Source organism: Chionomys nivalis, chromosome 5, assembly GCF_950005125.1.
Source record: "Chionomys nivalis chromosome 5, mChiNiv1.1, whole genome shotgun sequence".
Taxonomy (NCBI): Eukaryota; Metazoa; Chordata; class Mammalia; order Rodentia; family Cricetidae; genus Chionomys; species Chionomys nivalis.
Window position 1 is genome coordinate 24,102,072 of NC_080090.1, and position 25,272 is coordinate 24,127,343.

The following is a 25,272-nucleotide window of genomic DNA, read 5'->3' on the forward strand; positions in this document are numbered from 1 at the left end:
GGGCATAGGTGATGTGAATCATGTGTTTTCAAGCCTTCTGACATTTCCCCATCCTGTTTAGGGAGGGAACAGCAAGGGGCAGGCCCAGGAATCCAACACAGCAGCCTCACAGGCTCCTTGCTCAGGGCTTTGTGAGTTCCATGTGCTTTTGGCTCTAGGAAATGCCTGGCTGATTTTACTCTAGGTTTTTGTGGGAAAGGCTGCTTTGTAGACCTCTTTAGGGACAGCAGATGACTTATCAATATCTCAGGAGGTCTGGGCACTGGAAGGCTTGGCTTCTGTCACACACTGCTTTGCACTTAGCTGTGCATAACTCCGGGATATTCTTGAAAGTCTTCATGGATTCACCTGCAAAGTCTCAGGGACTAATCACTGTGTACAATAATTGAGCAGGACATACTGATTGTCCTGCAGGAAGGGAGGATGGGGCCTTGCGGTTGTTGCTAGGAGAATTTACTTACGTGGGTGTTTTAGCTTTTTTAAAGATTTGTTTTTATTATTTTTAATTGTGTGCATGTGTGTGTGTGTGCACCGGAGGGAAGGTGCTTGTGGAGTTTAGAGAAGATGTTGGATCCCCTGGGGCTGAGTTACAGGCGGGTTGTTTGTGAGTGCCCAAGAGAGATATTAGGAGCTGAAGTTGGGTCCTCTGGAAAGTAGAGCATGCTCTTACCTGCTGAGCAGGCTCTCTAGCTCCTACGTGGGCTTTTAGAAACAGTGCTGCAAGTTATGAAAATCGTAGTTTTCTCAGCAAACACTGCCATAGGCAGTATGTTCTGTGATGGGCACCAAGGGATGGGTAGGAGCAATATCTGGGGACGTGCTGGCAAATGCTCAAGAATGGGCCCCATGGAAGAGGTAGTCAGTGCCTATGTGCAGCTTTTGACAAATCCACTACCCAGTTGGCTGATTTGGACTACCATCATGGTGTCAGCTGGCTGCCAGAAGTTTTGAATATATGAGAAGCATCCCTTAGGAGCCTGTAAAGGCTGGTCCTTCTGCTAATGTCTGCTTTCAGAGATAGATGACCAGACAGGTTCTCTAAGGGGCAGTGCCTCAGCTCTAAGATGAGCACATTCAGGTGGTTCAGATGAAGGCAGCTTGGACTACGGTAAGGAAAACTTCTCAGGAGTTGGAGACAGTGACCCTTCAATAGCACATGTCCTTGTGGCTCGATTGAGCATCCTTTGGGTATATACTTAAAAGTGGTATTGCTGGGTCTTGAGGAAGCTTGTTTCCTAATTTTCTGAGAAATCACCACACTGATTTCCAAAGGGGCTGTACCAGCTTTCATTCCCACCAGAAGTGTTCCCTTTTCCCCACAACTTTTCCAGCACAAATTGTCATCAGTGTTTTTGAACTTGGCCATGCTTACGGATGTAAGATGGAATCTCCAAGTTGTTTTGATTTGCATTTCTCTGATGCAAAGCCAAGAATTTAGGTTCACCAAGTTACTGTTAAAATGGCAAAGGCAAACAGCATTCAGGAGACACATTGATGCACTTCTATGCAACAAGGGCTTGAGTTCAGAACATACAGAGAACTCTCCCAGCCTACTAGGCAAAAGTGTGGGACGATATAGTGTAGTAGAAAAATAACAGTCACCATCAGTAAGACTGAACATTGGTACAATCCTTCCATAAACCCTTTGGTAGTAGTCATTAAATTAAAATTGTATGTGTGCATACTAATTGCTTCCTTAGATATATAGCTAAAAATATCACACATGTGTTACCTAAAGGTTTATACTAGAATGTTCATTCAAGCAACATCATTAATAATGACTCCAAATTGGGAACAGCTGTTTGTTGATCTATAATTAAGAATAAGTTACGAACTACTAGCAAAGTGGAAGGCCATACAGCTATGAAGAAGCATAGAGAATCATTCTATATAATGATATGAATATATTTAATAGATATAATTATGAGTAGAGGTGAGACTCAAAAGACTACAAGTAAAAATTCCTGTATTTAAAGTTAAAAAAATAATACAAGGGCCAGAAGTCAGTTTACTGGCTTCTTCTTCTGGGACAGAGCAAAGAGTTTGGTGATTGTGGGAGACAGGTCGCCTTTCTGAGGATGGCGTATTTTCTTACCAATTATTAATTATTGAATTAACTTATTTATGTGTGTGTGTGTGCATGTGTGCATGAGAGAGAGAGAGAGAGAGAGAGAGAGAGAGAGAGAGAGAGAGAGAGAGAGAGACTGGTGCACATGTAGAAGTCATAAGACAACTTTCAGGAGTCATTCTCTCGATTTCTACTGTGGGGTCTTGGGGATCAAACTCTGACAGTCAGGCTTGGTGGGGTGACCTTTACCAGCTAAGCTGTGTCATCAGGGCTGAAATCTGAAAGGTTTGGACACCAACCTACTAACCTAAAAGTGTCAGATCTAGGGGCATGTTGCATTTTGAGTATTGGCTTAGACATAGGGCTCAATCAGAAGAGCCCATGCACCAACCACTCTTGCTGTGCAGCACTTTAGAAAAGATGCGCTCACCCTGCACCCACTGAGTCACGTGTGTATGAGTCATGTGGGTTTCTATGCATTGTCTAAGTCAAAAGAACTTATAGACGAAAGTGCCAGAACCTCCCATGCGTGTTTTCCTGAACTGCCTTTGTGTTTTCTCTTCTCCTGGTATCTATATGTATTTTCATTAAAGGTGTTTTGAGAGTGACAATATGCCAGGGGTTACTTTAAGATCCTGAAGATGAAGCAGTGAAAAACTAGGAGTTATTGCTCTCAAGGAATGTGCATTCTCACTAATTAGCAAATACACAACATACCATGTCCTTTCTGGGAAAATGCTCAGGTAATACGAGAACAAGAAAAAATGGAGGGAAGCGGGGGGGTTAGAACATCGACTATGCTTTATTTTGTATGAAAAGATGGAAGAAGACTTCTGATGATGTGGTTGAGTAAAAACCTGAATGATGAGAGACAGACAGCCTAGAAGACAGGTGGGGGAGAACATTCCAGGCAGAGAGAACTGTAGCTGTGAAGACCCAGTAAGGAAAGCAGCCTTCTTGGCATGTCTGCCTCTCTATCTCCTGCACCTTCTTATTCAAACCAAACCAGGTCCCGATTTGTTTTCCATTACCCGTCCCATCCCCCTATCCCCCCGACCCCCCCCCCCACTCTCCACCGCTGTCGCCTGTCTGGGCAATGGCTTCTTGACGCTGCCTCTCCTCCTCTGATTTTGAGTCATCTGACTGCTGCTTCTCTGCCAGGACTCCAGCGGCTTCCTGTTGTGCTCTGATGCAGTCCCTAGGACCTCCTCTCCTGTCTGGAGTTACTTCTTCCTGCTTGGGCTCCACACTCCAAGGCCAAGGAATCCAAAAAACAATTCTCTTCCCCTCATTTTGCCCGAGCTTCTAATTCTCTGAGTTCAGGGGAAACAGGGTGCTGCTATTTCCTCACCTTCTTATTGTGACTTTAGTTTATCCCTTAGGGCTTGCTTTGGGAGTTGTTTTCACCTGGAAAGTAATCTCACCCTTCTGAACTTGTCATATGGTCAATGGGCTGGCAGCATTGCTCCATCTTTACCTGCTCACACCGTTCTTAATTGGCTTCTATTGTTCCAAACCTCCCACTCTACGGGGCTGGACGGGCAGTCACTGTGTTAGTTTGCATCCTGGGCACTCAGCGCAGTACTGGCCCTGAGAAATTGCTCACTGACTATTAAATGAATGCATACTGACCCAGATCTTTAAGAGTCATGAGAGCCTGGAAATCTCTTCATTAGTAGCTGATGGGAATATTCTACAGTCCAAACAGAATGTATTAATTCACAAAAGCCAGACTATTTTTATGCCTTTCTTTTATCCCTGCTGGTTGTGTGTTCCCTAAAATCTCAAGCATATAAATTACACCTCCCCTCACTGAGTCATGAGGAAAGTCTCAGTTTACGGAGGAGGATTTGTTTCTGTGAAAAATAATTCAGACCTAGAGATCCACGTGTCTTGCTCACCGCCTCCAGCACCACGTCACTCTGGGACTCGTTTCTAGAACCAAGACTTAATTTCTAGAACAATTTTCTGGGGGTCGATTAGTTTTATCAAGTTTTCGGCAAGCAAAGTGGACGATACTCCTTCCAATGTATCACTGCGCCTTCATATAGAAACAGATGCTTTTCACATCCGAGGGAATGGCCGAGGCAAGAGAGCAGGGCAAAGAAGGTCTTTGCACTGAGTGAGAAATGAAGCTCGCGATCACTGTGAAGAAGGAGAAGGGAGGAGACTTGCGGAAGGACTGCGGTGTTGTGGCGCCGGTGTTCAGGCCTCTGCGCAGTCCCGCCAGCAGGTTTGATGGGAGAGCTGTAAGGACGAAAGAGTCAGGAACTTGGCTCACAGCAACCGTTTATTGAGCAGCTGCCGTACTCCAGATGTCAAACCGCTTGAAGTAAACCGTATTATTTAATTCTAACAATTGTCATTTGGGATCCATGTCATCATCCCATCTTAGGGATTAATTAATGCCGAGAGAGGCTATGATCTGACCTGGGTCATGCAGCAGGTCAGTGGTAGCACTGAGTTAATGCACCCAGTGTTTCTGGCTTAAAATGTACCAGGGTACTTGTCATTAGGTTCTACATCTCTCAGATTGAAAACATCTGAGCTTTCTCATTGTGAAGCTATGTGCTTTTTCCTTCTGGTTATTGCTGTAGATCGTATTATGTCATGCATTCAGTGGCCTCTGGTGCTGTCTAAAGGGCGGGGGTGGGGGGGGAAGGACAAGGTGAATTCCATGAGTCCATCAGAGCAACTGATCCATAGGGGACACAGAAACAGCATCCTTTACCGCAGGCAACTGAAGCATTCAAAATGTGGGCCGGGCGGAACTACAGTCTGGAGAACCTGTGATCCTGTGGAGGAACTGAGCGGGAACATCTGGCCACTCTTCCCTGCAGTCTCCACCCTCTTAGGCCTCTGGGCTCAGCGCTCAAGGCTAAGGGTGTGTTCGCTTGGCTGTGACTTCCCCTTCAGCTTCTCTTTCTGGGTGTCTTATTACGTGAGCCGAGCCTGCCACGGGGGCTGAGCCTCTGGCTTTCATTGCTGCCTCCCTAGCTAGATCTGGCAAGGGCTGGAAATCTGACACTGATTGGACGCACATTTGGTGGAGGTGATGACCGGATATGCAACTCACCAATCCCCAGACTCAAATGAAACGAAGACACACCCTCCTGGTGGGGGCGCCAGGACGCAGCCTTCTTATGGAAGGCTCCGCCTCCTCCTCTCCACCCACACCTCTCCTGGTTGCCCAGCTCTTTCTGCTGAAGCCCAAGGGAGCTATGGACTTCCAAGCCTTCTTCCCCCGCCCCTGTTTCCTGCTCAGCCACCTCTTTCTCCTCTTTGATGAAAAGGCATTTTCCTCATCTTGCCCCTAGGTGAACTATGCTAGTCTTCTGTTTGGGGCTGCAGATTCGCTTCTCAATTACCGAGCCCCGGTCTCTGCCCAACTCTGCATTTCCATTACCTAGCTATGCCCGATCCTTCTCCGTGTGCCTCCCCACCTTCTCCGCAGGTCTTCCATTTTCATTAAAGATCTTACAAGGGAGCTCAACAAAGAAGAAAGAACACAGTTGTGACAACTCTTTCTCCATTAATGTATTGGACTTCATAGGTTTCATGGATGAGGATTACCAGTTAGAATATGTGTTTCTTAGAAGGGATGGAATTCCAGACCATTTAAAAAAGAGCCAAGGCCTGCCCCCACCAGCTTAGAGAACAACTCAAATCTTGGGCTAAACCAACTCCCAGCGAAATCATAAAATCCAGGTCCAAACAATCCCTCAACAGGAAAAGCAGAAACTGCAGAGTCTCCCGAGGTCACCTGCTAGTAACTGAAGTGTCCCTCACTTCTAACAAACATAGGACTAGATCCGTTGGGGAAAATAAGTCCGGGTAGAGTTTCGGTCTGACAACCCTGAATGCTAACATGGAACTGCTTCTTATTGAGCCGAAGAGGACAGGCTTTTTGTGTCTGCTTTGGTGTGTTTGTTTCTGCTGCCAAGGTGTGTTGTAATGACAGGACTGTTTCACATGCGTGAGTCTCTGCCATGTATGAGGGAGAATCAGAATGCATTTCTGTGAAATGAGATTGGTTCCAGTCATTTAAACAGCTCCGCTCGTAACAATAGTAGGCAAGCTTTAATGCCAAGCCCTGTTTTAAGGATTAACTCATATTTAGTTCTGAGGCAGGTCCTACCAGACAGTACTGCTGTTAGCATTCCACTTAGAAGACTTAGGCCTGAGCAGCCACCGGCTTGCTTACACAGACAGTCAAGACCAGTTGACATCGAAGATGATGCAGCCTATTCTAGAGCCCGTATTTCAACCACTGAGTTAATATTTGTGATAGGCTTATAGGATCAGATGGGATGGGCTTATACATTCTATCCCCGAGAGCCTGTCCTCATTGAGAAGAGAGACAACCACTACCAACTAAAGACATTCTCTTTGAGACTGAACAGAGAATCTGTGGGTTTGTTAGTCACTGATGCTTGTAGTTTGTCCGTTTGTCCATCTGCCTGAGACTTGTCCTTCTTCGGACACATGGCTGATGAAACTGAATTCTGGCATCAGCTAAGGAGAAAACTGAGAGGGGTGGGTAGTCAGAAGGCAGAGGAAGGGTTGAGTAGCAAGGTTGGTGGGGTAAGGTGTTCCAGAAGAAGATTCAAGGGATTCGAGTCTCCAGAGCTGTCTAGGTAGATGCTCTGCCAGCTCCTGAGTGGTTGGTCCTCTCCTGTCGTGAGCACCTGACCCTGGTTCAGGTCATCGTGAGCAACCCGGCCTCTGTGGACTCCAGGACTCTGACCTAGCACTTTCTCACACATCACATCCCCATGCAGGGGCAGGGAGTTGGGTCAAGAACATTGTGCAGTTGTCCTTGGCCTCTCATCAGCTCTCATTGTCCGCCATGTTCAGAGAGTCCGGTTTTATCCCATGCTTTTTCAGTCACAGTCCAGCTGGCCTTGGTGAGCTCCCAATAGATCAGACCCACTGTCTCAGTGGGTGGGTGCACCCCTCGTGGTCCTGCCTTCCTTACTCATGTTCTCCCTCCTTCTGCTCCTCGTTAGGACCTTGGGAGCTCAGTCCGGTGCTCCAGTGTGGGCCTCTGTTTCTATCTCCATCCATCGCTAGATGAAGGTTCTATGGTGATATGCAAGATATTCATCAGTATGGCTATAGGACAGGGTCATTTCAGGTTCCCTATCCTCAGCTGCCCAAGGAAATAACTGGGGACATTGCCCTGGCACCAGGTAGCCACTCCAGGTTCAAGTCTCTTGCCAACCCTTAGGTGGCTCCCTTAACTAAGATATGTGCTTCCCTGCTCACCTATCCAACCTTCCTTTATCTCCAATCATCCCGTTTCCCCAAGTTCCCCACATCCTCTCCTTCCGGGGTTTCGATCCTACTTCATGTTCTGGCTTTGTGGGAGCCTAGACAGTTTGGATGTTCACCTTCCTAGACCTGGATGGAGTGGGGAGGACCTTGGACTTTCCACAGGGCAGGGAACCCTGACTGCTCTTGGGGCTGGAGAGGGAGAAGAGGAGTGGGGGGAGGGGAGAGGGGCGGGAGGAGGGGGAGGGAAATGGGAGGCGGGGAGGAGGCGGAAAATTTTTTTTTCAATAAAAAAATAAATTAATTAAAAAAAAAAGAACATTGTGCAGTTTACTGGAAGATCCATGCCTGGAGGAATTTTCTTCCATGAAGGCCAAGCCTGGGATTCTAGGAAGGTGCTGGGCTTTCAGAGTTTTAATCACGTAATTCAGCTAAGCCTCCGTAGTGTACATCTGACCTTCTACGCAAGAAGAAGTATTTGCCCAGAAGCATAAGCATGTGATAATTCTCTTAGCAAATATGTTAAAATGCATATTCTAACCAAAATTAGAGAAGAAATGGAACTGGAGGCTTGCACTATTGGGATTTGGGGCCATGGCAAGGCAGAAGAAGCAATAGTATTGAGAAGACCCTGTGACGTGTTAGCTGAGGTTATGGAGCACTCCCAGGGCACTGTGGAGAAGAAGGCAGACACAACTCACGCTTTCAAATTGCCTAGAGGCTGTGTTCAGGACAGAGAAGGAAACTTTATGCTGTGCAGTTAAAGCAGTGTGTTCTCTTCTGTAGCTGATCACTCAGTACGGGGCAGTGAGAAGAAACCAGAGAAACACCAGACTGTGGATTTGGTTTCAATAGCATTCTGCACCCTGATGAATCATTGAGGATTCAGGGAGATAAGGCACAAGGAAAAGGACCTGAAAGACAGAGGCGGTTTACCCGTGTGTTTGCAGATGCACAGCGCTTGGGAGGAACCCAGAGTCATGGGTCAGAGGAGGTCTCACTATTTTAGGACTGTTAAATGGCAGCACAGATAACCCCTTTTCATTGTCCTCACATGGCAGAGCAGCTGAGGGAGGCTCTGTAGGGCCTTGTTTTTGTTTTAAGTTTTCCAGATAAGGTCTCATGCTGTAGTCCAGGTTGGCCTCCCACCTCTCAGCAACCATGCTGTCTTTGCTTCCCAAGTGCTGGGCTTATAGGTGTGAATCCCCATCCTTACCTTTGGAGTCTTTTGAAAGAGGATCAAGGGAGTGCTTTTGTGAAGGTACCGGAAGATCTGTCATGATGGCGTAACTTATCACAGCTCCAACACTATCACACACAGGGGCTAGGATTTCACAGCGAATCTCAGAGCCGCCCCTGCCATCTGCACTGTCTGTGAGACCTATGACCAGCCATGGACCAGTTAACAGGATTTTACTACGTGCTCTCTATGGTGAACCCAATGGCCAGGTTTTAGCTTCTGCTTCTAGGTCTGCGGTAGCCCCCTGAAGACATGCCCCTTGGCACAGCTCAGAGAGAGCAAGTCTCAAATTCCAGTCCTTTTGGCAGGCTTGCCTCTCTTTTCTATTTGATCAGGCTTGCTCTACTTTGAAGATGCCTCCGGGACCCAGAGGAAGCCATGGGTTAGCCTTGTTTCCATGGAGACCTTTGGCTGCACTTTTGCTGTCTCTCCCAGAGGTGAGAGGTCGTGGTTCCGGCAGCCTCAGGCTTGGCACCAGCTCCTCCCTGGTGAGTTCAGATCTCAAATCTGACTCCAGCCAGGGTTTCTTCTCTGTCCCAGAGTGACCTTGCAGGCTGCCCAACAGACTGACTCTTCGCAGCCTTTACCACTGGTGATTTTCATTCCAGACAGGAGCCGATGGGCTCCTGAAAAGGGCTGTGTGGGTGGGTGTCTCTCGCCATCTTCACTCTGGCCTGGGTCTGGCAGAGATTTCCTTTGTGGGTTGGGTAAGGAGTACTGATGAAACTAAGGCATCCCGGTGCTTTGTGATGTGTTGAGCAACCAAAGCTCTTATTACCGCTAGATGGCTTGCGCCCGGGCTAGATAGGAACCACATCCCTCCTGAGCTGGGGCCAGTTCTGCTAAGCTACGGTGGGCCCGCCGCTGGCGGCATGCAGAGCATCAACAACCTTGGTCAGAGAAGTTGTTTTTGGCAGTGGACAGTGGGTAATGCAGATACACATAATTGGTCAAAGGGATGAGACCGTAGGATGCCCGTCCCTACACGGCACAGCTATATCTAGACCCTGCTCGTCCCAGGCTCAGGGAACATCCTTAGAAGGGTCTGAGAGGATATAAGAACTAGGGGATGGAGGGAGCGTTGTGAGATGCTGTCTTCTAGATAGGACATGGCTACTACACTCAGGAACTCACGGCAGCTGAGGTCACCTACACACAACTTGCACTAGGGCGAGCCAGTCGGCATACCGGGATGGATGGAGAAGAGATCCCTGGAGCTCCCCTCCTGCTAGGATGCAGGTGATGGCTGGAGAGGGGTGTCGTTTTTCTTTGGGGATAAAGACACCGATAGGTTGCACACACTCTAGTGGGTGGCCATGAAACCACAGGCATGCAGGCAGCACTGATTTGAACCAATGGCTATAAAAAAAGGAGGGGAGGTTCAGGGTAGGAGGGGGACATGTGAGGACAGGAGGACCTGGGAGTGAGGAGTTGGGGTGGATATAATAAAGATATATTTATACATGTTTAGAAATGTTAGAAATAAGTTCAAGTATTACTTAAAAGTTTAGAGCATTGGGGCTGAGGGGCAGCTGTGAGTCCTTCCATTCTCATTATCCCAGTTCCTTCAATGAAGAGAGAACTGAGCCCTTTAAGGGAATGCCCCCCCCTCCCTGCCCAGACTCTAGGGGAATTTGTGGTAGAGCTGGTGGTAGAACTCAGGCCCACAGGTAAGTTTGCTGGTAGACCGTTTCTGTCTTCATGGACAGAATCCTTCAGGGACCCTGAACCGAATGAGGAAAGTATACACAAAGCCTAGCGCGTGATCTGGCATCGAGTAAGTGCTCCATAAATGTTTATCATTATGTTAAAAATACTGTAGAGGGACAAGATATCCATTCCCTTGAGACACTTCAAGCTTTGTTGAAGACTCACAGTCATACACAAACACAACTGGGGAGTTGTAGGGTACAGGGTGCCATGGGGTTATCTGCTGAGTCAATGGATGACTGCCTCTAAGGAATGCTGCAAGGGGGGGAAGAGCCAAGTAGAAGAAGCATGTGCTCCCCGTCAGGACAGGGGATATTTCAGGTTATAAAGGAAGCCCACACCATCCTTTCACCTGCCCAGAGCATTCACTAATTATCCTCACATTTAATGTTCTGCACGGGGAGTCTAGGGAAGATGATGGTGGTATCCTTCCTTTAGTAGAACTTCAAATGTGACCCCAGTACCAATGTTTTAAAAGAAAAAGGCACGTGTCTTATAGTGGTTTGAATAGGAATGGCCCCCCTGGGCTCCTGTATTTGAATGCTTACTCACCAGGGAGTGGAACGGTTTGAAAGGATTAGAAGAATTAGGAGGCATGGACTTGTTTCAGGAAGTGTCACTTGGGGTGGGCTTTGAGGTTTCAAAAGCTCATGCTGGACCCTGTCTTGCTCTCTTTGCCTGCAGACAGGATGTAGCTCTCAGTTACTGGTTCCATGCCTTGCATGCTGCCTTGGTTCTGCCATGATGATAATGGACAAAACCTCTGAAACTACAAGAAATCCCCACTTAAATGCTTTCTTTTAAGACTTGCCTTGGTCATAGTGTCTCTTCATTAATGGAACAAAGACTAAGACATGTCTGTGATTCTGTCACTAGGGATGCAGAAATAGGATGTCTGATGCTTCCTGGCTAGACAAGCTTGCGGAATCAGCAAACTTCAGATTCAGTGACTCCATATCTCAAAATGTGAGGAGCATGTTTGAGATGCCTAATGTTAATTTCTCTCCTCCACAAATATGAACATGTACACTTGTACATGAGCACACATACACACACTCACATACACTCTCACACACACTCATATACACACTCATTCAATACACTCACACACACTCATACACACACTCACATGCACATACACACAAAGAGAGAGAGAGAAAGAGATTCAAATAATCATTCACATTCATGTACACTGTTCTAAAGCCCCCAGCCCTTTTGCTATGTTTTGGTTTGTTTTTGTTTTGTTTCTTTAGATGGGATTTCCTTGTGTAGCTTTGGTTGTCCTAGAACTAACACTAGACCAGAGATCCACCCGTTTCTGCCTCTTGAGTACTGGGATTAAAGGCATGCACCACACCACCACTGCCTGGCTTTCTGAAACTCCTCTTGTGTGTTGGTGTTGTTCCTGAGGGACAAATACCATTATTACCCTCATTTTCACAGATGAAGACAAAGGTGACAAGGGTCAGGTGAGACCCTTTAGGTGGTGAGAGGTAGAGATAACTTTCTACAGAAGCCTGGAGAATTTGGCTTCAGACACAGTGATGGAGAAGAAGCAGCTTGGAGCCGGAAGGGCAACAGAGCCCAGAGGTCAAAGAAAGGAATGAAAGCTGGATCAGATGCTGCTTGGGGACACCACCAAGAGAAGGGCAGTTTGTCACCAAACTCGAGTCCTTAGGTATCACTCTTTCCCACTTGATTCGTTTACCCTGTGACCTAAGTCGTTATTCTAAGTTTCAAGACCACCAACAAATTGGTGAGGTTAAAATCTAGGCAATATTAAGAAATGGACACTTCACTTTGTGGCAGGCAAACTTGACTTTATTCTTTGCTTGACACTAGGTCACCTCAAAACTTAGCAAGACAAAGCAGGGATAATCACTTCTCACGGGGCTCTGCTTAGGTGACTGGGCTCAGCTAAGCTGCTCTTGCTCGGGGCCTACCTTAAAGTTGCAGGAAGTTGCTGTGGTGGGGTTTGCCTAGGAGGGTTCCTCTCTCCCAAGTGTGGGAGTGGGTACTCTTGTCCTCGGCGGGCTTGGTCACAGATGGTGGCTGGGCTCCCAGGGCGGTGACCTAGGGATACAGTTCCACAAGTGTCGTTTTTCTGCCCCTTCATTTCGTTAGCTGTGACTCAGTTAAGCTTCTGTTCAAGGGAGGACCATTAGGCAGGAGCACTCAATGAGAATGTAAAAAACGGCCATGGAGATGCTTTAGAGCCACCACAGAGACTTTCCTAGTGACTATTCTGGTTTTAAAAATAAACCTAAAGAGATTGTGTGTGGCTCTGCATTTTAGGAAGGAAGAAGAGGCAGCTGGGCCAGGAGAGGCAGAGTAACAGATAATGACAGCAGGTCCAGATAATGAGATGTTTGACCCGGGCTCTGGTACCCTGCAGAAAGGTCACATACCTGGAGAGCATTGGGAAAGACAAGGTCTCAGTCTTAATGCTTTCACTGTTGTGGTTCTGTGGTTTTGAGGATTAACAAGTTCCTCTGGCACCTTACAAGCCTTCCACCACCATCCCTCATGCTGATCCTCCTGTGTCCCAAGCTTTAGAAAGATAGCCCTCTGCTTGGGAGTGTGTGCTTTGGAGGGCTGAGGAACTGGGATAGGGGTGGGATGGGGGGAAAGAAACAAGAGAGGCTGGGTAGGAAGGAGACTCACGTGTTGGATCATGTTTGGAAGTGAGGTGTGTGTGTGTGTGTGTGTGTCTGGTGTGTGTGTGTGAAGATCCAGGACTTGTTGGAGCTTAGCAAGGTCATGGCTAAGGTCTTGGCAAGTCAAAGGACTATTGCATTACATACAGTGCTGACCACTGTTTTGTGTTTAGAAAGATCTCTACCTTCATTTTGTATTTGTGCTATCTGCCTCTTCTTCCTGGAAATCTTGTGATGACTTTTAGGTTTAACATCCCAGCAGAGTGTAATACCCAAATGAAACTCGGTGGATGACATTACACAAGGGTCTGTGATTGGTGATCACCCTCTACCCAGGAAGAGAGACATCTTCTGCAGCTCTGGGTTTGCTCTTTACCGTTCCTGGTCCTAGAAGGCGAATGAGGTCATGAAAGCTATCTGGGTCACTCTTTCCTTCAACTACTTTTTAGATCCTAGCTGTCTGTGTGCTACAGATGAAAACACAGAGTTAAGGGAAAAACTCCTCTGACAAAGGTAGAAGTAGCATTCACTGTTCCACGTTAGCAGCGTGCGTCACCCCAGGTCACCCAAGCCACATCTTGAGTCCTTAGGCATGTGTTGGGCCAGGCTGGGATTTGGGCATCATATGAAGAAGAACAAGGCTGGTAGACCCAGGGGGACGCTGGGAATGAGAAAGATTTTGACACAGCCTCAGGAATCAAGATAAATATGAAGATGTTTGGCAACTCTTGTTGTTTGTGTGTATATGTGTCTGGGGACCTCTTACCCAAACCAAAGTCATTTCTGCATATTTGTCTGCTGAAAATGAAATAATCCAAAGATGATGCTTCATATTTGTTAAATTTGAAATGGAAGTTACTCAGCAGAGAGGAAAAACAAGTCTTGAATGCCCTCCAATGTCCTCTGAGTTGAATATTTGAGTTGAATATTTGAGTGTTGAATCACCAAAGCCTGATTTCCCACACATGTGCACACAGGTGCCATGCGGTTATATCTGAACATACATGCCCGTGCCCTTTTATCTCATTTTCATCCACACCTCAGACTTTCCAGGGATGCGTGGGCCGAGCCAATTTTCTAGGAGGCAGCACTTCCTCTGTGGTACCCGACCCAGGCTTCATCAAGGGTCTTAAAGGAAATCTATAGACACTGATTCTTGACCAAAGCCAGCATCATTTCAGGTTGTCTGGGATAATGAACAATCTGGGAAGAAGGGCCACCTGTTAAACCAGGCATACTCTGTTTGAAACATAAGCCACATACCTGAACAGTTGGTTATATGCTGGGCTTTAGCGCGTTGAATCATATTTTGAATGCACTGAATGGATTTGCTGTTTAAGCATGCCTGGACGTGAGTCCTTTAGCAGTGCTGGCTGCTCGTTCAATGATTCACAACTTTGATAAGTAGATGGAATACTTTTAAAGTACCAAATGTTATTTTAAATGTACTGTGTGTGTGTGTGTTTTATTTCTTTATTAAAGATTTCTGCCTCCTCCCCGCCACTGCCTCCCATTTCCCTCCCCGTCCCCCAATCAAGTCCCCCTCTCTCATCAGCTCGATGAACAGTCAGGGTTCCCTGCCCTGTGGGAAGTCCAAGGACCTCCCACCTCCTTCCAGGTCTAGTAAGGTGAGCATCCAAACTGCCTAGGCTCCCACAAAGCCAGTATGTGCAGTAGGATCAAAACCCAGTGCCATTGTTCTTGACTTCTCAGCAGTCCTCATTGTCCGCTATGTTCAGCGAGTCCGGTTTTATCCCATGCTTATTCAGACCCAGTCCAGCTGGCCTTGGTGAGTTCCTGATAGATCACCCCCATTGACTCAGTGTGTGGGTGCACCCCTCGCGGTCCTGAGTTCCTTGCTCGTGCTCTCTCTCCTTCTGCTCCTGATTTGGACCTTGAGATTTCAGTCCGGTGCTCCAATGTGGGTCTCTGTCTCTGTCTCCTTTCATTGCCTGATGATGGTTAATATTCAGGAGGATGCCTATATGTTTTTCTTTGGGTTCACCTTATTTAGCTTCTCTAGGATCATGAATTATAGGCTCAATGTCCTTTATTTATGGCTAGAAACCAAATATGAGTGAGTACATCCCATGTTCCTCTTTTTGGGTCTGGCTTACCTCACTCAGGATAGTGTTTTCTATTTCCGTCTATTTGCATGCAAAATTCAAGAAAAAAAATCACAGCCTAAAATAGAACAGACCTTTGGCAATTACATTTTGCATATTAATTGATTGTAAGGATTATAACAAGGGAAATACGGTGGAAACCACTGAATTTGTTGCCTAGCTCAGAGGTATGATAAAGTGTAGATTTTTTCTGTGTTTTCAAAAATAAATAAATAAATATACTGTGTGGGATCTGTTCTTCAAAACCATCCAGCAAAGCCCTTTTGAAAGAACTATTCTGTGGTGGGATAAGCATTTAATGATTTACATATTAAATAAATGCTTCTTAAGATGTTTCTTAAGGTAGGTGGATATATCTCCAGTTCTGATTAATTGAAAAAGATGGGTTTTGCTAATATTCACTCATGAAGATACAAAGAACTCTACCATCTGTGAGTTTTGCTCTCTTCGAGGGTCTTGGGAAGAACAGAGCCATTTAAATACATTTTTCTTTTCTGCTTAAAATTTATTTTATGTATGAGTGTTCTATCTGTATTTACTACATTATGCCAGAAGAGGGCATCAGATCCCTCTACAAATGGTTGTGAGCCACCATGTGGTTGCTGGGACCACATGGAACTCAGGACCTCTGGAAGATCAGCTAGTGCTCTGAACTGCTGAACCATCTCTCCAGCTTGAGCAGAGCTGTTTAAACTTCTTTTTTTTTCATGCCAAAATACCCCAAGGGTTGCCTCATCTGCCTACTTTTCTCATTATGATCAGCTGGAAATAAGGGGTGATTTTTAATAATTAATGTTACGTATTGAAGTTATGTTTATAAAGGAATTTCTGCTTATATTTATATGTATATTTCTCATCTAAAGCTGTTTATTTACCTCCATCCCTGCCTTCGACATGTCATGTATCTTAATTTCTTATCCATCTTCTCTTTTATCATCCACTTATCTACCATCTATCATTTTTCTTCTATCTACCTTTCATTTATAATCTATCACCCATTTATAAATTTATTTCTTCATCACTTATTATCATTTTCTATCATCTATCAGTCAACATTTATCATTTATTATCAATCATCCATCTATCTACCTATCTATCTATCTATTATCTATCTATAATCAATCTACTCACCCACTTGTTATCAATTATCTACCTATTATTTTTCTAAGTATCTATATATCTATCATCTGTCAATCAACATTTATCATATATCTATTGCTTCATCTGTCATCTATTATCTTTATCTCCTATCAACCATCATTTATCATCTATCAATCATGTATGTATCTGTCTATCTTCATCATCATCACCTATCATATATCTATCTGTCATCTAGTCATCTACCACCCATCTTTTTCATCTATTATTTGTCACTCATATTTAGTTCTGTAGTGAAAAACAGACTTTGTAGTGGGGCTTGTGGTTTGGACTGCCAAAGAATGTGGTTTCCACCATTGCAGGTAGTCCAACCTTGCTGCCATCACAGAGCATATGAATAAAATGAGATGGTGACCCTAGTTTCCTGCTCACTCAGAAGCTTAATAAGAGTTTCAGCACTGTCTTTCAAGGTTCTTTGTTCTCTCTCCTACCTGATCTCTACTGCGAAACTTCTTCCCAGGAAGATGCTCTGATTTACTTAGACAGTTGTAAGAGACAGGTGTGGTTTCTGGAGTGGATAATCCTTGAGCGTGGGAGCCTTCGGACTGTCTAAGAGTGAAACATCTTGGGAAAGCCTTCTGTAGAACAGATTTGCCCTTTTCTGTGAAGGGACTGGCCTTGACTATGGTTGAAAGAGGCTGTTGTAAGCTCTTCTGAGTTTAGAGATATTTCGTAAGAAGTTGGACTTACCATACTCTTGATTCCCCCCACTCCAAAGAGTTGCTCATTTCTGGGTGTGGATGCCACACTCCCAGCTCACCTCCCATTTTTCTTCCTGATTTCCTAGTATGCCCAAATCCTGGTGTGGACCATCCAGAGGTAGAGAGCCAATAATCTTCCATAAGATCCTGCAGAGTTGGCCGGGCAGTGGTGGTGCATGCCTTTAATCTCAGCACTTGGGAGGCAGAGGCAGGCGGATCTCTGTGAGTTCGAGGCCAGCCTGGTCGACAAGAGCTAGTTCCAGGACAGGTTCCAAAGCAACACAGAGAAACTCTGTCTCAAAAAAGTCAAAAGAAAAAACAAAAAAGGAAAAAACCCCTGCAGAGTTTATGGGAAGTCCTGAACTGTGGCTTCCTTATGTTCAATTAGGGATAGTAACTGAACATGAGGAAGGGAAGAGGAGTCTGAATGTAAACAGAGGGAAAATGGGATTCGTTACTACACATTCTCTTTGAGCCACATGTTCACTGACATTCCTTGGAAAGTGTTGGGTTCTGGGCAGAGAAATGCTGACCTTGGCATTAGGGTAACTGGAATCAATGTTAATTGTCTTTCCTTCTAACTTAATGGCCCAGGGCAGTTGAAATCAACTTCCTTTTGAAGTGGGAAGGCAGGACCCCCGATCTTAGATGACTCAAAGTCTGACTTGGAAGACAAGACAAATGGGTAAAGACGTGAATGAGACTTGGAGTGGTGGATGGGAAACAGCAGCCAGAGCAAGGGAAAGTGTCCAGGCTGTGGGCGGAGCAACTGTGTTTTCTTGCTTTGTAGCAGGAAGATGGGAATTCCCCTTCACGTGACTGTGAGGATTGTCATGTGGTACATTTGGAGGGGACTCAGCATTCTAAACTAGAAAGACACAGCTGAGCCTCAGCCAGAGGCACAGATCAGTACTATCTCTGAGTGGTCCAAGTGACTCTTGGTGGCACAGGCCATGCTACCCCAACACCCCCCATTCTAGAATATACAGGACTGCCTGGAGAGCATCTTGATATTCTGACAGCCTGATGCCAGGAACAATGTTTTCATAGTTTTGTTAGAAAAGTTATTATAAGTGACATTTACCAAGAACACATTCTCCTTTTATAAATGAAACAATGGGCCGGAAAGATGGCTCGGAGGATAAGGTGCTTATCATAGGAGGGTAAGGATTGATGTTCGGATCTCTAGAACCCACCTAAAAGCCAGGTGGATGGGGCAGCCTGCCTGAAATCTCAGTGTACACAGGAAATTCCCGGAGCAAGCTGGCTAGTCAGACAAGCTGTGTCAGTGAGCTCCTGCTCAGCCAGAGAGTTTGTTTTGGTAAATAAAGCTAAGAATGATCCAGGAAGACAGTTGATATCTACCTCTGCTCTCTGCACATACTTGTATGTACATTCACATGTGCATTTTTCTTATACATACAAACATATATACATATATGTGTGTGTGTGTGCATATACGCATATATACCATATAGAACTTTGTCTATCTTAGGGGAACCTCAGTTCGAAGGACGGAGTTATTTTGGACATCAAGAGGAGGATAGAGATAGCGAGGGCTGCATTCCAGGCACTAGGAAAAGTTTGGTCAGCAAGAGGCATAACGGCAACAACAACAAAATGACAAGTATATGAGACACTTGTCCTGAGCTGCCTTCTTTACAATACAACTCTGAAACCTGAACAATGAAACGCTCCTCAGAACGGCATGTTCAAGATGGCGCATCTCAGGAAGACTCTAGGCATCACGTGAAGAGATAGGCTGCCCAACGATGACATTAAGACACATCTCCATCTGTAGAAGGAAGTAAACTACAGTATGTGGCAACGGCGCTTGAGATACTTCAATCATGTTATGAGAATGAATGACGGCAGATACCCAAAGATAGCACTGTTTGGAGGAGGGCATGGGATAAGGCAAAGAAGAAGACCCCCCCCCCAAATGCTGGATAGACAACATAAAGGAATACTGTGGAACCTTGAATATGACAATAACACAGCATCTAGGACTTCCCAGGATAGGAATAACTGGAGAACCATCATAAACAGGCTGTCCATGTGTGCTTAAGCATTGCCGGGGCATAAATGATGACCTACACCACATACACGTAGACTTGAAACAATGGAATTGTTCTGAATAAGCCAGTTCCATATGGCAGTCATTCTCAAGTCCTCTTGCTGAAATCTGCCCCCCATCTCCCTTCTCCAGGTCTGAGGGAATCACTGTTACCAGCTCCATGATTCGCCTTTCAGACTTTCTACAAATACCTACATGTGTGTGTCCATAAAAATATAAAGTGCGCTGCATAGAGACTTTGCTGCCTTCTTGGTCACCTAGAAACATGTCATACATGCTAAGCCATGTGACCACATATAGCGGTGATTCATTCTTTTTATTCGAAAGATTTAATTATTTTGTGTGTATGAGTTTTTTACCTGCATGTACGTATATGTACCCCAATATGTGTGGTGCCCACAGAAGCCGGAAGAGGCTACTGGATCCCCCTTGGACTGGAGCTGCAGTGGGTTGTGAGTTGCTCTGTGGCTGCCAGGAGATAAACCTGAGCCCTCTGTAAGAGCAGTCAGTGCTGGCACCTGCCGAGTCATCTCTCCAACCTCTGGAATTCGTTCTTCACCACCCTAAAGTATTGATATGTATAGTTTATAGCATCCCTCTGTTGATAGATGGCTTCCCAAGTTTCTGTCGCCTAGAAGACCCTACAAAGCACACATTTGTACACATACACTGCATTTACATGCAGCCCTTTCTCCAGGATGTGTGATGTATTTCTAGCAAACTTATCTCCTAATTCCTAAACCATGGCTCAGGGTGGAGCACTGCATTTTGCCACCTCATTGTCAGATCTCCATCCCCACACTGGAGAAGCTTATGGGACTGATTCAGCGACTGCTTTCTGATGCAGTGTCCTGTTCCCTTTGTTCTTTATTTACTTGGCCCATATTTCTAGTGGCTTTTTGCAGCAGAAGTTGTTTGCTTTCATAGTTTCAAATATTTACCTTTGTTCGCTGCTTATCTGCTAAGTTTATGATTTCTGGGTTTTTTTTTTAATCCCTAGGACGTTTTGAATTTTTATGGAAAATGTTTTTATCGTCTGTGTATTTTGGTTTCCATGCTGTTTCATGCAAGTCTTTAGTTTATGGCAAATTTGTCTACTTTCTTGAGATTCTTTTTGTTGTTGTTGTTGTTCTTCTTCTTCTTCTTTTTTTTTTTTTTCCAGACATGGTTTCTCTGAGTAACCCTGGCTGTCCTGGATCTCATTCTGTAGACCAAACTGGCCTCAAACTCATGGTTCTATCTGCTTCTGCCTCCTAAGTTCTGGGATTATTGTTCTGTCTTTAAACTTTGGGCTCTTTATTTTTGTGTGCAGTGTGGATATGCTTTGGTTTTTGCTATTGTAAGGGCTGTTGAGTCACTGGAAACTAACTGATTTTTTTTATGTCCCCCTTTCTCAAATGCTTATTTGTCAAATGCTTATTTATTTGTGCTTGGATCCTGGCTGCCAGTCTCTTCATGCTCTGTGTGTCTGTCTCTGAGCCACTTGCACGCTTAGAAGAGTTTACTGCACACCTCCCTAGAACAGCTCACCTTGGCTGTATTACTCAACTTGTTTTCTTTACTGTACAGCGATCCTCTTCACACCTCAGAGCGTCCTGTTTGTTACAAGATTGAAAGGGGAAGAAATGATTTAGAGCATTTGGCCTGTCGGTTGCCACCTGTACATCTTTTCATGCATTCATTACTTATTTATTTGCATACTTTATGCCCTGTGATGACGGTGATCTTGTCTGACTCATTTATTTTATTTACGTATTAACAAATGCATGCATGAAGGCCAGAGGTCAATGCTGGATACCTTCCTTGATCACACTTCACCAAGTTGTTTTGAGTCAGTGTCTCTCACAGAGCCTGGAGTTGATTTGGCTTCTGATCCTGTCTTTACCTTCCCAGTGCTGGGATTTACAGCTGTGCCAGTGTCTTTCAGTGACGTGGATTCTGGGAGGTCAAACTCAGGTCCTCATGCTCTGTAGAGCCATCTCCCCTGCCCTTCTCTGACATTTAAGGCATCTGCATCCCATGTGAGGGGACATTTGCAAGATAATCGATAGATAAACGAGTGGAAGGCAAGACTTTGACCAATGGCGTTTGCATTTTCAATTTTATTTTATATTTTCAGACCTGAATCAATTGTCAAAGAAGTTAACGTTGTTTGTCACAGAAGCTCAGAGAGAAGGACTCTCCCAACGGCTCATATTCCCACATAAGCTTTGAGGTCCTTGTGCCCCCCACATGTCTACATACGGAATCCTTAAGACAATTCATTCAGAAGGTTTTGTCTGCTCATAGGAATCCTTGAAGAAAGTTTCTTTTAGGGCAAAAAAAAAAAAAAAATTCAGATTAGCCAGATGTAATTGCTGAGTATTTGGTTCAACAATGGTGTATATCAGGCCTCTTTGTTGGGTGTTTTCAGCACAGAGACATTGAGAGTGAGCATAGAACTTCCAGAAAGGACACTGGATAGTCACAGCAACCTTACACAGCTGAGATCATGATCATTGCTGTATAGAAAAACTATGTTTTCAGTGCATTGATCAATCAAGTCAGAACACTTTGATGTGGAAGTGACCATTGAATAGAGACTTGAGCAGGCAAAGAGGAAAGGGCTTGGCAGAGGCTCTTAGGCAAAAGAAAATAGAAGAACTGCATGATCACTACGTCACACTACAGCTTCCTTTTTTTCTTTTTTCTCTTAAATTTTATGGGGAGGGGCACTGCAAGGGCAGAGGGCGGATACAAAGGGACCAGGGATGGGAAATGAGTGGGATTGAGATGCATGATGTGAAAGACACAAAGGATACATGAAAAGAAAATTCAAAAATAACAAAAGTATAAAGCTAAAAATAAATAGCAGAAATAAATGAGAAGCCCCATTGTGACTGAGCTGGGAAGGAGGTGGAGGCTTAGACAAAAGGATAGAATAAAAAGAAAGACAAAAGGAACAATGACAATAGCAGTGACAGCAGGTGGACTCTGGCGTCGTCATGGAATCCTAGGGCCGTATGCTTGTTTTGCTTTTCTGTGCTGTTACCTGGAGTTTAAGCACTTTCTCCTCAGCTACATCATCAGTAAAACCACACCCCGTTGAGTGGATATTAGTGAAATGGTCCTTGGGGCATTAGACCCATCTGCTACAGGGATGGAGATTTAGGTCTGTTATACCCCTCTGTGTTCGTTAGTTAGCTACTGTTCACCTCAATTTTTAAGAAAAGGAGAAAAAAATCATCACTGGCTTTAGAGATTCACAGCCTGGAACCAAGCAACAGTATCAAAAGGGAAATTGGTACTTTTTTGTTATCTAGTAAGTCTGGTTTAGTTTAGTTAAAAACTACTTCTGGTGATATGTAAGATATTCATCAGTATAGGACAGGATCATTTCAGGTTCCCTTTCCTCAGTTACCCAAGGTACCAGCTGGGGACATCTCCCTGGACACCTGCAAGCCCCTCTAGAGTCAAGTCTCTTGCCAACCCTAAGATGGCTCTCTTAGTTAGGATATATACTTCGCTGCTCCCGTATCCACCCTTCCTATATCCCAACCATCCCAATCCCTCAAGCTCCTCCCATCCTCCCCTTCTCACGTTTCTCATCCCATTTCCCCTTAGCCCCATGCCACCTCACCCGCAAGTTCCCAGTTTTTGCCCGGCAATCTTGTCTACTTCCCCTATCCAGGCGGATGACTATACGATTTTCTTTGGGTTCACTTTCTTATTTAGCTTCTCTAGGATCACAAATTATATGCTCAATGAGAACCTTCTTCTGGCGATGGATCGAGATAGAGACAGAGACTCAATTTGGAGCAACGGTCTGAGCTCTTAAGGTCCAAATGAGGAGCAGAAGGAGGGAGAACATGAGCAAGGAAGTCAGGACCACGAGGGGTGCACCCACCCACTGTGACAGTGGAACTGATTTATTGGGAGCCCACCAAGGCCAGCTGGACTGGGACTGAATAAGCATGGGTTGAAACTGGACTCTCTGAACATGGCGGACAATGAAGGCTGATGAGAAGCCAAGGACAATGGCACTAGGTTTCGATCCTAATACATGAACTGGCTTTGTGGGAGCTTAGCCTGTTTGGACGATCACCTTCCTGGACCTAGATAGAAGTGGGAGGACCTTGGTCTTCCCGCAGGGCAGGGAATTTGTACTGCGCTTCAGTATCGAGAGGGAGGGGGAATGGAGTGGGGGGAGGAGAAGAGGAGTGGGGATAGGGAAAGGGGAGTGGGGGGGCAATATTTGGGAGGAGGGGGAGGGAAATGGGAAACGGGGACAGGTGGTAATTTTAGTTAAAAAAGAATAAAAAAAAACTACTTCTGGTGGTGGGGGGTCGTGTGGAGACAGAGGCAGGCAGATCTCTGAGTTCAAGGCCAGCCTGGTCTACAGGATGAGTTCCAGGACAGCCAGGTCTACTCAGAGAAACCCTGTCTCAAAAATAAATAATAAATAAACAAATAAAAAAAAAAACAGACCAAAACCTCTCTGAATACATAGTTTGTAGAAGAAGCTAATGGTTAACAGATAATTTCCTAATAACACAGAGGTAAACTGGGTGTGTGGACTGGGGAAGTGAAGGAGACGTGAGGTGTAGGAGATAGATAGTCTCTGTACAGTGAGGTGTAGGAGATAGTCTCTGTAGCACTGGGAAGGGCTGTGGAGTGAAGAAATATGTGGTCAGAAATCCTTGAGTAAGATGCCACAACGAGGGAGAGAGTATGCTATGGAGTTTTCTGCCCAAGCCTGACTTTGATCCTTGGAAACCACGTGAAATGGATTTGCACAAGCTGTCATACTGCCACGTGCACGCATGTGAACACGCACACATATTTAACTAATAATTAGTAGGTAAATGTAGACATTTAAAAAAGATGTTTTAAGGGGCTGATGCGATGGCTCAGGGAGTAAAAGCACTTGCTGCCAAGTCTGATGACATGAGTTCGTATCCCAGAACACATGGGATAGAAGGAGGGAACTGACTTCTACAGGCTGTCTTCTCATGATATGTGCATGTGTGCATGTACTCACATACACAAACACACACGCGCACACACACACACAAAGTAAATAAAAAGTTTTTCAAGTGGCTCAACATATTACTGTGTAGAAATCATCACGAATAGTTTCTTTTACGCCACCTGCTCAGCTGCGTCAGCCCCTCCCTTACTGCCCATTCAAACCTTGTCTGTCTCTCAGGAACCCAGGATGTCTTCTGGAATTCTTCCCCCCTAAGTCCAACTTACAGGGATTCTTCTCCTTGTCATTTATCGGTGTTATCTGGGTGATAGAGCAGCTGTGTACTTATGGGATCATTGTGAAGACATTCCACAGGATCTCTGTGTGCCTGACATGAATTAGTATTTTACGTTAGTACTGTCTGTTTGTCAAATGAGCATTGCTAAAGTCCACAGCTTCCTCTGACTTCCTCTCTCCCCTCCCCCTGTGTCCTTTTTCAAATCCAGGTTGCGTACAGCATGCCACTCACTACATTTTCATTAATATCCGTACCACCTTCCCTCCCGTTAGCGGTGACTGCTTCTTGGGCTTTCTTGTTTTGGATGACTGACAGCACAGAGGATAAGTTGGGAACCTTGGAGAAAGTCCTCCACTTAGTATTTGTCATTTTTTCCCCTTTGGATCAGACAAAGGCCACGGTTTGTGGGTCAGGACCACTGACTTCAAGTGCCTTGCCATGACATCCCACCAAGGACACACACCATCACAATGACTTTTCAGTGCTAATGTAATGTAACCATAATTATCTGATACTAGGTAGTTTGGCAGATCCCCCAACCCCCACAAAAAGATGCTCTCCGGCCCCTCCCCTGGCTCCTGCTGCATCCTTTGGAAGCAAGTTACTATGTGCGACTTATGTGTAAGGACCAGATTAGCTACATAATTATTTGGAATTCTTTTTCATGGAAAATGGGCTGCTCTCCCCACTTGTTTATTCAGTCCTCTGTTTACATCAGCATGGACTTGTGGATATTTACTTTATACACTGAGTTATAATCTAATACTTCTTTATTTATTTTATTGTTCAAATTGTTCCAGCCTTGGTTATTGACTCCTATATACTTTTGACATACTTCATTGTGTGTGTGTGTGTGTTTGTGTGTGTGTGTGTGTGTACAACATAAATCCCAGGCTTATCTTACGGATTTACTGACCCGGTCTTAGAATCAACCATTTTCTCTAAGGAACTGTGATTCCTTTTATTGGAGGTGGGATTAGAAACCAAGATCCGGACACTTGGTTTGCATTGTTAA

At 45.2% G+C, this 25,272-nt stretch overlaps 1 protein-coding gene across 3 annotated transcripts in view; it reads left to right on the forward strand.

Moving 5' to 3' along the window:
* Ddr2 (discoidin domain receptor tyrosine kinase 2) overlaps positions 1-25,272 on the forward strand; it is a 133,875-nt gene that overhangs the window by 51,054 nt on the left and 57,549 nt on the right. The gene's annotated exons all lie outside the window — the stretch shown is intronic.